General features: G+C 42.2%; 1 protein-coding gene across 6 annotated transcripts in view; it reads right to left on the bottom strand.

Moving 5' to 3' along the window:
* Positions 1-18,186, bottom strand: part of PPEF1 (protein phosphatase with EF-hand domain 1) — a 143,534-nt gene that overhangs the window by 115,124 nt on the left and 10,224 nt on the right. For 4 of the 6 annotated variants that reach the window (XM_043459289.1, XM_043459293.1, XM_043459291.1 and 1 more), the window contains exon 4: positions 1,155-1,238. The exons of the other annotated variants lie outside the window; for them this stretch is intronic. The gene's annotated coding sequence lies outside the window, so the exon portion shown is untranslated. The remainder of the gene's footprint in view (positions 1-1,154; positions 1,239-18,186) is intronic. 6 annotated transcript variants of the gene reach the window in all.

The raw sequence follows: 18,186 nt of genomic DNA, 5'->3' as shown, positions 1-18,186 counted from the left end.
TTAATAGCCAGTCTCTGGACCATAAATTGGACTGGCTGTGAACTTTACATGATTTGTCTCAAATTTAGAGTTTGTTTACAATGAAGACCTTTACCATATTTTTCCACTGTATGAAGAACACTGAAATGTTACTTTGAGTACCACAGAGTCCTGTAGCCAGCCTCAAATTGTTAAATGAACCAGCACTGACGTATGGGAACAAATCACAATAATGATAATAACATTTATTGATCACTTACCATGTTCTAGGCACTTGTTGATTTTTGTTTGTTTGTTTGTTTTCTGCACTTGTTGATTTTAAAGGTGTTAATCTTATTTAATCTACACACTATCCTATGAGATATATACTATTATTATTCTTACTTATGCATTAGAAACTGGAGCCCAAAGTCCAACAGCAAATGAGTGGCAGAGCTGGGATTTGAACTCAGGCACTTTGACTCTAGAACCTCTACTTTTAATCATTATGTGGCAGGAAGTAGATGGGCCTCCTGCCCCAGGGTAAAATGACTTGAGATTCATTCCCTGTGGACTAAAACTCCAAGATGAGAACAGCAGGACAATTAAGGGAGAAGACTGGGCCCTGCCCAGACCACATATTTCTCATTCTCAAAGTGAGGAGACCTCCCCGACCACACATGTGCAGAAAGGCTTCTGGGAAGTCAAAAGGGGAGTGATGCCAACGAATGCTCTACCCAGACGCCTTTTCAGTAGAATCCATCTTGGCATCTAAAAGATGCCTGCACACACATGGGAGGATCCTGAGATTTACCAAATATGGACTGTGAACCAAGCAAATCAAAATGACTGGCCAAAGGAAATCTGGAAGAAATGTCCCATAAAAATAATTCAAACTGTCACGAGGGTGCGACTCAGTAACTCTGAGTCCACTCGTGTATTTATCCACACATACTGTACTCTTTTTCCTGTTAATAAATACTTTACTTGTTTCACTACTTTCTTTGTAGGAATTCTTTTCTCCAAAGCTGAAGGGCCAGGCCCTTGTCACTGACCACTGGTCTACTGACTAGGATTTGGTGCTCTCAGCGCCGCTACTTGGCCTCAATCTCTGGCTGGGAACCCAAGCCCCACTCCAAGTCACTGCAGGCCAAGGCCATCCGAGATCAATTACACTATACTGCTTCAGTCAGCACCTGTGTGTTTGCAAAATGAAGCTGCCAGCCTCTTCGGACGCTCTCCTACTTTCCTCCAGCTAGGCAGGGATGTGTTCTCCCAGCCTGGAAAAAGAAAATATAATGGGCAAAATAATGTTAACTCACCCAATAACAGACTTATACCCCCAAGAGGCAAGGTGGGTCAATTTATCTCTCAATGGGCACAGCATCATATGAAAATAGCCAATGGAAAGGTGAGAGCTCAGTTTCCTCCTTGGAAAAGGCCATAGAAATGTCAAATCATTCTGAACTGAGATGCACTGTGCTTTTCTAGGCAATTCAACACATTTTTATTGCTCTCCCTCTATTTGGCAGCACTGTGTTGAAAGGACAAGGCATAAATGGTGAACAAAATGGATATGATTAGGTGAGGCAAACACACAGGTAAATAAGAAATCAAAATAAAACTACAAATAAAAGTACCTCCGCTATTGGAATATAAGCACCAGGAACCTAAAACACATCAGGCACATAACAGATATTTATTACATGAATAAATGAAAGCAATACAATATGACAAAACCTCTAATAGGACAGGCAGGGGGCACAGAGAAACAGCCCTACCCCTGAGAGGAGGGTGAGGCAAGGCTTTCTAGAAGAAGTGATAGACCGGAGGATTACACAGCCAGAAGTTAGGAGTTAACCAGAAGAAAAGAGTGAAGAAGAAAAAAAGGACTCCTGTAGATATGTACCTAACAAGGATGTGCAACGGCAGCAGTGAAACAAAAATCAGAATGAACTGAGCTCCTAATTATAATGCCGCAATTAGACTTATAAGCAGATAGAACTGTCCATGTGCTATGACTGAAAAATGGTGGCTGCACTACCTTTACAGCCTGGACTCACTGACTCTTTCTTGGCTGTCTTGGTGGTCTCTCTTTCTCACTTCCCCACTCCCCTACTGAGTTTCCCTTCACCTTTCAAATAAACTTGGTCTCAAACACTTGTCTTGGGGTCAGCTTCTGAGGGAACCCAAATCAGGACACTCGGTTAGTCTATGGTAGTAGCAAGCTATAGCAAGACATAGAGGAACAGAGAAGGCTGGTTTTCTCACAAGGGAGAAATTGGGCATTGCAGGTAAACCTCTACTATTTCACAACCTTCCTGGAGCTGGCCACAGTGCCAACTTCTATAAAGGAAAACTCATTCTAATGAGTAGTTCCTATTATTGGTCATGACACAGCCAAGGAAAATATGCTAGAATCCAGGCAAAACAACTGGACTTGGGAACAGACTGAGAAGAAACGATGTGTGCAGATCTGCTTGGTGCTGAGTGAGTAGTACTTCAACTAAACTTAGTGTCTGCCCGCTCATGGCGCCTGATACCTTAATACCTGATAGCACCAAAGTGGGGAGCTCAGATTGGGCTGACCTCCCAGCTCTGGTGACTCTCAGCTAGCCCTCTAGTGCTGGGGCTGTTCCCAACTAAGGCTCAGCAGCTCACGCGAAAGCCAATGCTCAAGAGATGAGTGGTGGTTGGAAGAAAAAGGCTGTTTTATTCAGGAGGCCAACAACTGGGGAGAAGGTGGACTAGTGTCCAAAAACCAACTCTGAAGACTCTGCTCAACCATGAAAGTGTTTAAAGGGAGAATCATTTGGGGAAGGGGTCAGAGTCTTCCTTATCTTCCACTATGTTCAGACTTTCTTCTGATTGGCTGGTGGTGAGGTAACAGGGAGATGTTCCAGGATGCTTGTGCTCAGCCTGAAGTTACCATCTTCTGCCTGGGTGGGGCCTTAGTTTCTGCAGAAGAGCTCAGAGATATCTGTATACTGTACACCCCCTGAGGAGGAACCAGGACCCTCTGCATTGTTGTTTCTTGACTGCTCCTCCCCAGTTTCTGCATTCCCTCACTTGATTAGCAACTGTTTGAAGCTCCTCGCCTTTGGAACTCAGGGAAGAGCAAGGAGGCTGAATGAAGCCTGTTTCCTACAAACAAGAAACAGGGGACGCAGAAAGGATTTGTATCCCAGAGAGCCCCACAGGATCCTGCTCCATTTCAGGGCCAGTGATAAGCAATCACATCCAATCCCAACTTCCGAGCACCTCTTGTTGTTGTTTAGTCTGTCCATGGGATTTCCTAGCACCTAATAGTCTCCAAACTGAGGTACCTGCCCCACAGCAAAAACCAGAAGGTCTGTTGCACAATAGAAAGCAAAGTAACAGAACTCATATTTTCTAATTCTTTTTGAACTTTCTATTTTCATAATGTACATTTTTGGTAATATACACAAAATATGAGTTCAATAGTATTAGTTGTATATAAATAAATATAATTATCAGAAGTCCATTCTCAGAAAGCTTTCACTGAGAGAAGTTCATGATCAAAAACATTTGAAGAAACTTGATTTAAAGAGTCTGCTTCTTTTGAAGAGAGGGAAGGAATACTAAGTAGTTTTACATTTTAATAAAGAGAAAGGATCAAGCTTATTTCCAGGGATGATTTCTGGGTATTGAAAAGCCACATTAAGTAGGAGAAAAGAGAGGCCAGATTTGCCAAGTCATTAGAAAGTTATTAAAATAAATCAAAGATGGGTTATAAGTCACTATCAGGTGAAAGAAATTCATAAAGGCCAGTGCCGGCCACATCTGTCTACTGGGGTCACCTGGTCAGCAGCCACAATGACAGGCTGAAATAGCTGTCATGTGTTGAAGTTTATAAATTCATCATTGAAAAGGCTCCATCTTGGGTACAAAAATTGAGCTTTCTATGGTTGTCACTTAATAAACTATGGTTGTCACTTAATAAACAGCAATATTAGTAGATATTAGAATTTAACCACTGGTAATCTAACCCTGAGCCACCAGGATAAGATGGCTGGATGGCATCACCAATGCAATGGATGTGAATTTGGGCAAACTTCGAGAGATCATGAGGGACAGGGAGGCCTGGCGTGCTGCAGTCCACAGGGTCACAAAGAGTCAGACATGACTGGGTGACTGAACAACAACAATCGAACCCTTGCTTTGTCTGAGATGGCTTGACTCAAAAAACAAAACTCCTTAAATTAACCTTGCATGTTCATAAATCAAATGAAACAGTAAGACAGAGTAAGGACACTCTACCCTATCTCTCCCATAGAATGAAGCTATAAAACCTGGACATAATCCGTGGACCAGCTATTTGAAGACTGGTAAATTTCAAGATGGCCCCCAATGATCCCTGCCTCCTGGTGTTCATGGTTTTGTGTAATCTCCTCCCCCTTTCAATGTAAGGCCTGATCTAGTGACTGACTTCTAGTCAACAGAATATGGGCTGTTACTTCTGTGACTAAGTTATGAAAGATTGTGACTTTCTGTCCTGTAAGCAGACTCTCTCTATTGCCTTCACAACTCATGTGTTTTAGATGAAATAATCTGTCGTACTGGAGAGGCCCCCACGGCACAGGACTGAGGGAAGTCATGGGCCAAAAGCCAGCATGGAACTGAGGCCCTCAGTCAAACAGACCTCAAGAAACTGAATCTTGCCAACAACCATGTGAGCTTGGAAGCAGATTCTCCCCCAGTAAAGCCTTAAGATGACTGCAGCTCAACTGACACCCTGACTGCAGCAGCTTGTGAGAGACCCTGAAATAGAGGGCCCACATAAACTGCACCTGGATTCATGACCCACAGAAGCTGTGAGATCATAAATGTGCATTTTAAGCCTCTAGGTTTTTGTTATTTTTTATACAGCAATAAATAAGTACCACAAAGACTCTGGAAAGTAAACAGCAGAAGGCATACTGAGAAGATAAGAGTTTGAAGTACTGTCACACTGGTGGTGAGTTAACCATTTTTTTCCCTACAATTTCCCCAGCCTGGATTCAAGGAAGCATAAATTCATATCAAAAGCACAGTGAGCTAACACTGCACACCTATTAGATTTTTTTAAAACTCTAATAATACCCAGTACTGGCTAGGATATGGAGCAACTAGAACTCTTATACTTTGCTGGTGGGAATACAAAATAGTGCAGCCACTACGAAAACTAGTTTGATAGTCTTTCATACAGTTGAACATGTACTTGCCATATGACATAGCAACCCCACCCCCTGGATATTTACTTTAAAGGAATGAAAGCTTATATTCATACAGAAATCTGTACTCGGGTTCATATGGTCAAATACTTAAAACAGCCCGAATGTCCTTCAGTGGGTGAACGGATATACAAACTGCAGGACAGCAATGCAATGGAATATTACTTACCAATAAAAAGGAACAAACTACTGATAAAGACAACCTGGATGAATCTCAAAGGCATTATGCTGAAAGAAGTCAGGCTTAAAACGTTGAGTACACTTATATGACATTCTCAAAAAGACAAAACTGTAGTAATGGAGAGCTGATTAATGGCTGCTAAGGTTTATGGGGTGAGGGAGAGTGTGACTACAAAGGAAGAGCAAGGAGTTTTGGAGGCAATGTTCTGTATCCTAATTATGGTGGAGGTGACACTAACCTACCCAAGTGTTAAAATTCACAGAACTGTACAAGTCAGTTTTACTGCACACTAATTTAAAAATAAATTTTTTAAAAAACTTCAGAGCTGCCCTTGGTGCCTTAGTGCCTTTGGGTCTGCAGACATTAAAGTCCCCATGGGCTGACTGTGACTGCCAAGGGTCTTCCTAAAGCAATGCCAGAAGCATCGGACTTCACTTTTAGCTATTCATGGGCAAAACTCAAAAAATAGAGACCCCAGTGAGAAAACGCAACCCATCCATCCTTTACCTAACAGATACTTACTGAGCAAGTTCCAGCTATGAGGCAGATACAAAAATGAATACATTCTGATTCACTTCCCTACCAGATTCATAGTGTAATGAGGGACACGGGCCGTCCACAAATAATTTTAAGACAGGAGGTGTAGGTATGAGGCAGGAGACAGACATGCCCCAGGCTGAACAGTTTCTCTGCAATGGACAGAAACCACGTAAAAGCGGGATGGAGGAGGAGGTTGGGCCCTACCCAGATAAGTGATAAAAGATCACATATTCCTAATCTTCAAAGTCAAGGAGACCTCCCTGACGACACATGGGCAGAAAGGCTCCTTGGAGGTCGAAGAAAAGGGAGGGGACATCACCTCACAGTAAGTGATGTCAACTTCCCATAAGCCTCTTCACCAGAGTCCATCTTGGCTAAGAGATAAGTATGCACACATGAGAGGATTCTGAGATATGCCAAATACAGACTCAGAACCAGACAAATCAAAATGATTGGCCAAAGGAAACCTGAAAGGAATGCCCCACAAAAGTGATTCAAGGGGTGTCCCTGGTGATCCAGTGGTTAAGAATCCGCCTTGCAATACAAGGGACACTAGTTCAATCCCTGGTCTGGGAAGATCCCACATGTTTCGCGGCAACTGAGCCCTTGCACCACAACTACTAAGCCTGCACGCCTAGAGCCCGTGCTCTGCAACAAGAGAAGCCACCACAGCGAGAAGCCTGTGCACTAGAACTACACAGGAGCCACCACTTGCCACAACTGGACAAACCCTGCGAGTAGCAAGAAAGACCGAGCGCAGCCAAAAGGAAAATAAATAATTTTTTTAAGTGATTCAAACCACCAGGAGGGCACAACTCTCTCTGAGCCTGCCCACGTGTCTATCCACATGTACCATACCCTTTTTCCTAATAAACACTTGACTTGTTTCACTACTTTCCATTTTCGTGTGAATTCTTTTCTGCAGAGCCGAAGAGCCAGGGCCTTGTCACTGACCACTGGTCTAGTGGCTGGGATTCGGTGTCTTTACTGTCTATAACCAGCCTCAGTCTCTGGCTGGGAACCAAAATCCTGCTTCAAGTCACTACAGGCTGAGGCCACCCAAGATCGCATACAAAGATATGCCATGTACTACCGGAGCCCAGAAGGATACGAGCCCTGCCAGGACAAGTCAGGAGACATTTCCTAGAGCATACAAGGTAGAGAACAGCACTCCAGGGAAATTGGGAGCACGGTACATTTGAGTTATGTTTCCTGAGACTGGGATGGGTAGAATGTATATACAGCAGAAGATGGGGATGTGAACCTGAGGAGGCAGACTGTTGCCAACTGTGACTGTTCTCATAAATCACAGCAAAGAATTCATACTTTTATCTGTCAGTCAGAGACTGCAATTTCAAATGCTGACATGGGCTGGGTAGTACATAACAGAAATGAGTAAAGCAGCCTAGGTGGAGATGATGGGACATTGTAGAGAGTTTCTATCTAAATGAGGCAGCAGTTGTCCAGAAATCCCAATCCAACACTATCCACTGTAATTTTTCAAGAGAAGCTGAACATACTTTTATGTAAAATCTCTGTATTTTTAAATGCCAGTATGAGTATACCTCTACAAACTTAAGATGCCATCGATTACAAGGTGTATCATTATTTTATGTACCAATAAGAAACAAAAAAGCAACTCATCAAACTGTGACACACCAATGATTTTAAGGCACATTCCAATTTCAGAGGTGCTAAAATGTGAAAAAATGTGTCTCTCAGAATCAATGAAATGCAGCACTAATTCTCACTTTCTCAGAACACTGTATAGACTCCAGTGTGAGGCTGCCAGATTGCAAACTCTGATTAAGTGAAGAGGAGCCTGAGAGTAATCTCATTAGATTCACACTTTAGGAAGGTGACTCTGCGGGTCACATGGCAATGACCTAGTGAAATGCCAGCCAGAGGAAGACCAATGAGAAAGTGCCTCCAATGATCCAGGAGATCAATGACAAGGGCTGAATTAAAGCAGCAGCAGTGCAAATGGAGCTGCTGCTGCTAAGTCGCTTCAGTCGTGTCCGACTCTGTGCGACCCCATAGACGGCAGCCCAGCAGGCTCCCCCATCCCTGGGATTCTCCAGGTAAGAACACTGGAGTGGGTTGCCATTTCCTTCTCCAAATGGAGAGGAGAGGCCAAATGTGAAAGCCTTTTAGGAAATAAACCCACTGGTCCCAGACTGGGTATAGGGAGCAAGGGGAATAGATGTATTGATAAGGATTCCAAAGTCTCTAGTCTGGAATACTAGATGGCTCCATCACATCTTCAACAAGGCTCACTGGGTATCTACCAGGTGCTGGGCGCTGCACTGCGCCCTGAGGGTACAACAGCGGACAAAACACACATGGTCCCTGCCCTCTAGTGATTTACAGTCTAGTGAGTGACACCCTAACAAGTTAAAATGTATAGGCAGCAGAGGCTCTTTTTAAAGCCCAGGAAATAAATCAGGTCTGCAGATTCTGATTAAAGAGGTTATCAGGTTATTGATAACAGTTAAAGTAATCAGAGAAGATAAAATAGGGAGCACTTGTAAAGTTAGAGGCAACAGGGGCAAAATCAGATGCCTAGAAACAGAGACATTTAAAGAGAATGAGGAGGAGGGAGAAAACAAAGGAGATTAAAAAAGGAACAATCTGGAAAGGAAGAGGCTCAGGAGAGAGGAGTATCTATAAACCAAGGGACATACGTATTATCATGGAATCTAATATACCTTTATCTATAATTAATGCACAGAAGTAAATAACCTTGGCAAACACGTACAATTCAGATTTTCAGAATTATGGGTGTTTGGTGTTTTGCATGAATTCCAAATAGCCTTATCAGAACTGCTTCTTATTTAGAGAGTTGTGGATATTTTTAAATATTGCCACAAGCTGTTCTTTTAGCTTGTTATTGTGTCTCTGTCTGACATCTAGCATGAGTCAATGGCAGAGCAATGGTAATTCCTTACTTTTTTTTTCCCTTTGGCAGGAGCTATAATCCATCATTCCAAGACAAAAGTGAAACAAAGAATATACATTTATACAATCCCCTCTCATGTCAAAGCACTGGGAATTGGATAAAACTGATCTAGGCCAGACAGCGGAGTCTCCTTGCAAGATCATCACAAGGGTCATGTCCCAGAGCCCTGCACCAGGCTGTGATGTGGTAAGATACTCTGGTCCTCTGGACTTGTTCAGAAAGGCCCTTCATTTTCTGAGAGAGGAAGTCAGGCCCAGAGAGGTTAAGTAGCCTCCCAATATCATCGTCTTATGACTTGGTGGCCAGTACTCGTCCCATTACATCAAAGTGATCCAATTCTACCCTAATAAAGACAGCGTCAATACAACATACACTGAAGTATGACAAACTCAATACATAAAACATTAATTCTACTAGAGTTGGCCAAACAACTAAACAGAGGAAAAACATATGGTTCCATGTCTACTCAGATTTCATTCAATTTATCTGCTCCTTTAAGAGTTCTTATCCTTCCCTCTAAGTTTTACCAGTTCCACACAGGTTGAAGGAAAGTAAAACTCCTAGATTTTCACGTTGTTGGTTGCTGAATCTTTTAGCCAGACCTGCAGACTCAGGACACAATCCATCATCACGCTTACAGATCTTACTTGAAGAGGAGTCCTCAGCCTCATCTGGAATTTTCCAGATGGAGATTCTAGAATGACTCTTTAATAGGTTGCCTTGGCAACTCCATAATGATGAATGCAGGTATGACTGTACCTGCCAATGGAATGTGAACAACACAACCTGGATGAGAGAACCACTTCCTGCTTACTGGGAAGGTGGCTTCCACATTCTCCAAGCTTACTTTTTGCCAACCATTACCTCCCTGTCAACCATGATTGTTTTCATGAACACAGAGAACAAAGAACAGTTGGTTTATTGGAGGAATGGTGAAACTATTAGCTAAAGCAAGGCCTAGGAAATACCCATGGCTTTCTTTTCAAAACATCTGTTAGTATCGCCTCAGATGACCACAAGTTTATGGTGAAGGCTTTGGAAAGGTTTTTAGAGAATTTTGTTTACAAATACTTACTCTTGTCTTGGTTTAATTCATATATTCATCCAACAAATATTTGTTGAGCACCTACTGTATGCCAGGCACTGTTCTAGACCCTGGAGTACATAAGTGGACTCTATGATTTAGGGACTTTCAAAGGAAAAACTAGGGTTTAATAAGTCTTAGGGGCTTCCCTTGTAGCTCAGTCAGTAAAGGATCTGCCTGCAGTGCAGGAGACCTGGGTTCGATCCCTGGGTTGGGAAGATCCCCTGGAGAAGGAAATGGCAACCCACTCCAGTATCCTTGCCTGGAAAATCTCATGGACAGAGGAGCCTGGTGGGCTGCAGTCCATGGGGGTTGCAAAGAGTCAGACACAACTGAGCGACTAACACACAATAAGTCTTAGTTTACTAAAGCTGAAGTTAGTACTTTCACTAATATCCCCAAAAGGGCAAAAGTTATTCATTTACATAAAACTCTCTAAAATAGTGCTTCTCAAACTCTGATGCGCTTATAGACAACCTGGGGACCCTGTTAAAACACAGATGCCTGGGCCCAGCCCCTAGAAGTTCTGATTCAGTAGGTCTGGAGTTGGCTCATGAATCTGGAGTTCTAACGAATTCCCAAGGGACAGTGAAGCATACTTTGAGAGGCACTACTCTGTAACACAGTATGTTTTTTTTAATCTCTATTTCTTTTTCAACCCACTCTTCCACAGCTTTTAAAGTCAAATATATTCTACAATGCTTTTGTGATTTTCATGGTCAACTCAGTATCAGCAGAACATGAGAATGTTGTGATGTATAAATGAAACAATGCCATAAACCAAAGATTTCAAATATTTGGAAAGAATGAAAGAAATAACAATCATAAGCAAATTGATGTATCAGTAATGTACTAAAACCTCACTAATTTGCCCTAGTGAGGTGGATTGTTATTCTTACTTCATAAGTCTGATTTACAAAACAGTTTTAAGGATATGTATTCAAATTAACCTGATGTAACTAAGAACAGGAAAATTCTACATGTTTAATGATTCTCTTACTTTAACAGGGAGATAAGAGCTATTTGTAATGAACATATATTTCGAATGAAGCTCTGGATTTTATATTACATGAGATAAAAATAACCTCCCCACTTAGGCCTCTGTTTCTCACCACTAAACTGATATGTCTGCCTCATGTGCCATGCTTCTGCTGGTGTGGTTATGTGAAACGGATACTAGGTAAACTAGCTGGTGACAGATTCAAGATTTCTCCTCACTGTTTTTCCGAAGAAGGCTGTAAAGTTAATATAGGGTCTGGAGAAAAGTACTGTCAATTTTAAAAATTAAAAATGTCTCTGTGCATGGAAGAATAGGAGGGTTAGGAAAGGGGACCAGGAGTAAATTCTCGCAATTTCAAGGAAATATCAGCTCTGTCGCTAACTAATACAAGCCGGGCACCTTAGGAAATGTTTATTACTTCTCCGAGTGCCTTCTCATTTTAAAATGGGGATAGTATTTAAATGGAAAAATCTAAGTGGAAAATCCTTCATAAACTATAAAGTGCTAAACAGATATTAGCTACCATTTCTAGGAGAGGCCTACATTTCCTGAATGGATACACATCCTGGAGAAGAAATGTGGCCTGGTCTGTGGGTGAGGATGTGCTTAGGAGCATCAGAGACTTCAGTTTCACAGTCAGATTGCTTGGGGTCATTTTCTACAGCCACCACTTAACAGTTGTGAGCTTGGGAAAATTACATAGCCTCTATGTCTGCTTCTTATAAACTGAGATAGTAATAGCACTGCTCACACTGAGTTGATATAAGGAATACATGGGTTCATACACATTATGGCAGCCACGGATAGTTGCCTAGCCAGTATCTATCCTCCTTTTCTTCCATACCAATAAAGCCCTAATTTTGCTTTCGATGGCAATGGGCCCAGCCACCAAAACTTCATTTTCTAGGATCCCCAGCAGTTAGGGGTGGTCATGTGACTCTGTTCTGGCCAATGAGATATAAGGAGAAATCTGAGGCTCCCAGAAAAGCCATTTTTCTAATTTAAAAAAAAGGGATAAGACTTAGCTGTCAGGAGCCCTTTGCTTTTACCCTTCCTCCATTGTGTCTGGAACCATGACATAATGCCTAGAGGAAAAGCAGCCCTTTTGAGTGCATTAGGACAAGAGGCTAATGCTGAGAATGATAATGCAGAAAGACTGAAGGAGAGCCTGAGACACAAATGATGTGAAGTGGCTTCTTTCCTGACTTAATGTCACCTGAGGTAAAAGCCAACCCCTCTGCATTAAGTCCCTGTTATTTCACTTACCTCATCACATGCAGCCAAACACACTCTCTAACCAATACACTTGTGAAGCAGTTTTGAGTAGTGCCTGGCTTATAGTTAGTATTAAATAAATATTATTTGCCCAACATTCTGTTGCCTAACCAGGTGGCCGACAAGTATTGCCCCTTGATCCCTTATAATAGTACCCCAATTTTCCTTTCTGAGCTCAACTCTGTCCCTATACTAAGCCCTGTGGTTTGCATGGGATTGACACCACCCTCCACTCTAAGTGTGAGATTGAATTGGCTTAATTCAATCAGCATAAGCCCACTTGCCAAGCAACAATGACTGCCCAGGGCTAGGCACACAACACAGGCCTAGGCAGCTCACACATCCTCTTCTCCCAGCAAAAGGGAGAGTTCAGGTGGGCATGTAACTAAAGGCAATATGAGTAATCTCCAGGCTCCTATTTAATCTACTTAATCAAATCTACAGTCAAGCACAATAAAAATTCATATCCAACTCACCGTTTCCAAAGAAAAGAACAGCAATAAAATCTACAATATGCAATTGTGTGAATTCATTCAAATTTCTCTTCAAAAAGAGAAAAAAAAATTAACAGCCGGCTGAAACTGCTTTGTTTTTGTTTTTTTGTAAACACGTCCAGGAGAACTCCTTTAAGAATAGATGTGCATCTGGGTTTTAGAATGAACGTTGGACCTGGAGGCAAACACTGGAAACCTATGACTAATATTGAAATAATATTCACAGACAGTTGTCATGGCAGCTGCTCATTCTGCACAAAATAGAACCCACTGCATTTTAACAGGATTTAGCAAAGGAAAGCTGCTAGCCTGCAGACAGCCTCTAACTGCGTTAAACAACCTACTAATTGGTTTTGGTTTTATCATTATATATAGCCTTCAGACTATACCCTAATTGTAGCCCAGAAAGTCACAAACACTTAAAATCACTAAAAAAAACAGTAAGATGATCTTAATTTAACACCTCCACCACTCTTGAAATCTTCCCATCAAACTAGAAAGAAAGCTTATAGGCAAGTCCCATTGTGTGCACAGTTGAATCCACTTAGAAATCTAAAGACAGTAAATTTGGGGAAATCAGAGGGAAATGTCATTTCTGTCACCAATTAGCATTGGCTGGATGCCACTATCAGTCACTTCCTTTTAAGCAGGGTTCTGTAGGAGTAGCCAATTTGGGGAGTAGCCAAACTGTTCTGTGCTCAGTTACACAGTCCCAGGGGAGTGACTTTAGAAACTGGAGGCGTCTTGAATCGTATAAATAAGGGAAGGGGAGACAAAGTATTTTCAGTTGATCTGTTTTTCTCTTGAGTGACTATCTATCAAGTCTAAGCTCACTGAATGTGACTGCAGGTGATTTTGTAGATGACATATAGCTGGTGTTGAGAGGAATACCATACAAAGCCATCTTTCCTAATAGATAGGCTTTTGCATATCACCCTGCCTCCGCTCCTGTCTTCTCTTTAAGAGAGAAGAGACAGAGTCTAATTAATTCAGTAACATCCAAAGTTAGGAAAAACATATCAAGCCATTATCATCCATTAACATCTTGAAACAAATTATTCCTTTGGGTTAATTAATGTTCTCTAAACTCCTTGAGATGGGGCCATGTCATACAATTAAAAAAAACAAAAACAAAAAACTCCACACTACCCAACACTGAACTTGTAGACATACTGCAGGTATGTGACAATAAACAAAGGAACTGGGACACTGAGGAGCAGTCCCTCAGTAACTGGTGGGCAGATTAAAGACACTGTCAAAATGGTACAGGAGAGAAATTGTGGAAATACTCAATCAGTGGGGATTGTATTCTCCGTCATATAACTGAAACTCTCACTAAATAGCAGCATTAAAAATTAGTGATTTTACTTTTCAAATGTAACCGGGAGTCTGGAAGTAGTAAATTTGGGGCTGGGACCCAGGTATCTTCCTTCTTTCTGCTGAGCAATGTAGCTTTCTTCTTCACAATTGTCAACTCATGATCACAAAATGGCTGCTCTCCCTCCAGCATTGCATGTACATTCTGAGGAGAAAGTGAAACTAAGGGCAAAATGGGGCATACCGACTGAGTCAACCTCCTCTGGTTTTGGAAGCCCACCTACTTCTATACAAGTCATTGGCCAGAATTACGTCACACAGTCTCTTCTAACTGTAAGGGAACCCAGGAAATCAGTCCTACTTGGACACATTCCTGAGTCAAACAAAAGCAGGAAGTGTGGTGTAGAGGTTAAATACAGACTGTGGAGCCAGATGGCCTGGGTGTAAAACCCTACTCCTTTATTTACTTAGCTTTGTGACTTAGTTAGGTAATTATTCTGTGACTCAGTTTTCTCATCTGTAAACTAAGCATAGTAACAGTACCTTTCTCACAGGTTTCTTGGGAGGATTAAATGAGTTAATATGGGTAAAGAGTCTGAATAGTCTCTAATACATAGCAAACAATCTACAAATGTTTATTCTTATTACTGACAAAAAGAAGAATGAATATTGAATAAGCACCTAGCAGTATCTGCTAGATGTGTTGGCCACTCTGTAATCTCACCCATCCTGGTTACTGTAATAAGTGGGAACAAGTTGCCTGCTGCATCTGAGAACTGACGGCTCTCCAGGCCAGAAAACCAAAACCTAGTCAGAGCAGCCATTCCCATGACCATCAGCCTCTGTCCTCATTTCCTCAGAACCAAGGGCAACAAAACTTCCCAGTGTCTGAGCCAAGAAGGCACTGCCAGCCCACTGTGGTGATGCCCATCCATTCTAGACATGAATCATCAGGACTCCTTCTGTTGCAAGAGTCAGTAAGGCCAACTCCTGCTGGCCTCAGCAAAACTGGAAATGCACCCTTCTAACAGCTGACGAGTCAACAGGAGACCTAAAGCCTGACTTGGTCAAGGCCTTAAATGACAGTACCTGTCACTCTGTTTCTCACCTCCAATTCCTCACTGTTGGCTCTATTCTCAGGCTTCAAACTGGTGTCTCTCAGACCTCGTGATCACCCACATTAACTTCTCAACATCCTCCCTATGTTTCAGTAATTCCCCACATTTGACTCCTCGAGGAGAAACAAGAAATTTGCTCTCCCAGCCTCTTTCATAGCAGGAGCACAGGTGTGTAACCTAGGCTCTGCCAGAGACCTCAGTTTAGAAGAGAACAACAGAAGGAGTCAAGGGGTTATGAAAGTCATCATCCGCCAAAGTTAGTGGCAGAAGGGTCCGGTTTGCAGAGACAGCAGTACCAGAGACTCTGGGCCCCATCACTGGCTTGAGTTGCTAAGTCTGTATTCAAAAGGGGCAGCCGTGGGCAGATATCTCTGCTGGTATAGCCCTGCAATGATATTCAGACATTATTCCTGGCTTTAGAGTCTCCAAAGCCAGCCTTCTCGGAGAGCCTCCAGGCCACCAAATATCCTTTAATAAACATTTTGTTCTTAAACTAGGAGAAGTGTTGAGTCAGCTTAGATGATGTTATACCCTAAATCTCAGTAGTTTACACTTCTCAAGGTTTATTTTTCACTCCTGTTTTGCGCAGGCTGGCTGCAGTTCAGTAACATGTGGTCTTTCCTCTAAGACTTGGGCCAACCTCTCTCTGGGGCATTGCTATACTCCTAACAAAGGGGAAGTATCAAAGCAGCACCCCACAAGCTGGCCCTTCACACCTCTGCTGGGGAGTGAGGCACATCACTTGTGCCCACGTCCAATTGCTGAAAATAAGTCACTTGGTCAAGCCTATCCATGGGGCAATGGTGTAAAAATCCCAGCTGGGGAAGAGCAATAAATATCTGGGGCAAGAAGCTTCTGCTGTAGGCAACTCAGAGCCCGCGTGATACCATGCAATAGTGAGATGGCAACAGAATCCCCAGCCTCTGGATTATCTGACACTGAGTCCAGGGTGAACAAGGAAATGTCTCCTCTCAGGAATTCACACAAAAGGTCCAGAATAAGCTCTGACTGGGACTGACTGACCTAGCATGAGTCATCTCCAATCGTGAACAGCTCCACTCAAGGTATTTTTATGGAATGGTTACTATGTAACAGGTCCTATTTAGGTTCCATGAAATATAACAGTGAACAAAACCAAATCCATGCCCTCACAGAACTTTCTGGTTGAGAATGATAAGGGGCAAAAAATATTTAGAAATAAATAAATATCTAGAAAATTACATGGCAGTGCAGTGTAGAGAAAAATAAAGCAGAAAAGGGGGATATTGAGTTTCCAGGGTGAAGGGGAAAGGAAAATAGCAATTTTAAACAGGGTAGTCAGGGGAGGATTGCTGAGAAAATATTTGGGCAAATACCTGAGGAAGGTGAGAGAGCAATGTAGTGACACAGAGAAAGAGCAGTAAAGGCTGTGAGAATAGCATGTGCAAAGGCCCTGAGGTAGAAAAGGCCTACTGTATTTGAGGAACAGTAAGCAGGCAAGACCCCTTCATGGATCACAGCCTTGTCATGGCGAAGGGGCTTCTGTAGCTCGGTGAAGCTATGAGCTATGCCATGCAGGGCCACCCAAGAAGGAAGGGTCATAGTGAAGAGTTCTCACAAAATGTGGTGAAGAGGAAATGGCAAACCACTCCAGTATTCTTGCCTGGAGAAGCCCATGGACAGTATGAAAAAGCAGAACAATATGACACCACAAGATGCACGCCCTCCCAGTTGTAAAGTGTCCAATATGCTACTGGGGAAGACCGGCAAGCAATTACTAATAGATCCGGCAAGAATCAAACAGCTGGGTGAAAGTAGAAATGATGTTAATTTGTGGATGTGTTTGGTGGTGAAAGTAAAGTTCAATGCTGTAAAGAACAATACTGATAGGAACCTGGAATGTTAGGTCCATGAATCAAGGTACATAGGGCATGGTCAAGCAGGAGATGGCAAGAATTAATATATCTTAGGAATCAATGAACTCAGATGGATGGGAATGAGAGAATGTAATTCAGATGACCATTATATCTACTACTGGGCTAGAATCCCTTAGAAGAAACGGAATAGGCCTCATAGTCAACAAGAGAGTCCTAAATGCAGTACTTGGGTGCAATTTCAAAAACGAGAGAATGATCTCAGTTTGTTTCCAAGGCAAACCATTCAATATCACAGTAATCCAAGTCTATGCCCCAACCACTGATGCCACAGAAGCTGAAGTTGACTGGTTCTATGAAGACCTACAACACCTCCTAGAACTAACACCAAACAAGATGTCCTTTTCATCACAGGGACTGGAATGCAAAAGTAGGAAGTTAACAGATATATGGAGTAACAGGCAAGTTTGGCCTTGGAGTACAAAATGAAGCAGGGCAAAGGCTAACGGAGTTTTGCCAAAAGAACACACAGGTTATAGCAAACACCCTTTTCCAACAACACGAGATGACTCTACACATGGACACCACCAGATGATCAATACTAAAATCAGATTAATCATATTCTTTGCAGTTGAAGATAGAGAAGCTCTATACACACAGTAAAATCAAGACCTGGAGCTGACAGTGGCTCAGATCATGAACTCCTTACTGCAAAATTCAGGCTTAAATTGAAGAAAGTTGTGAAAACCACTAGGCCATTCAGGTATGACCTAAGTCAAATCCCTTATGATCATACAGTGGAAGTGACAAACAGATCCAAGAGATTAGACCTAGTAGACAGAGTGTCTGAAGAACTATGGACAGAGGAGGCAATGACCAAAACCATGCCAAAGAAATAGAAACTGCAAGAAGGCAAAGTGGTTGTCTGAGGAGGCTTTGCAAATAGCTGAGGAAAAAAGAGAAGCAAAAAGCAAGGGAGAAAGGGAAAGATATACCCAACTGCATGCAGAGTTCCACAGAATAGCAAGGAGAGATAAGAAGGCCTTCTTAAATGAAAAATGCAAAGAAACAGAGGAAAATAATAGTATGAGAAAGACAAAGATGTCTTCAAGAAAATTGGAGATATCAAGGGAACATTTCTTGTAAGGATGGGCACAATAAAGCAGAGACAAC

The sequence above is a fragment of the Cervus canadensis genome, chromosome X (assembly GCF_019320065.1).
Source record: "Cervus canadensis isolate Bull #8, Minnesota chromosome X, ASM1932006v1, whole genome shotgun sequence".
NCBI classification, from domain to species: Eukaryota; Metazoa; Chordata; class Mammalia; order Artiodactyla; family Cervidae; genus Cervus; species Cervus canadensis.
The sequence above is the reverse complement of the archived record's forward strand: the minus strand, read 5'-3'. Positions and strand labels throughout refer to the sequence as shown.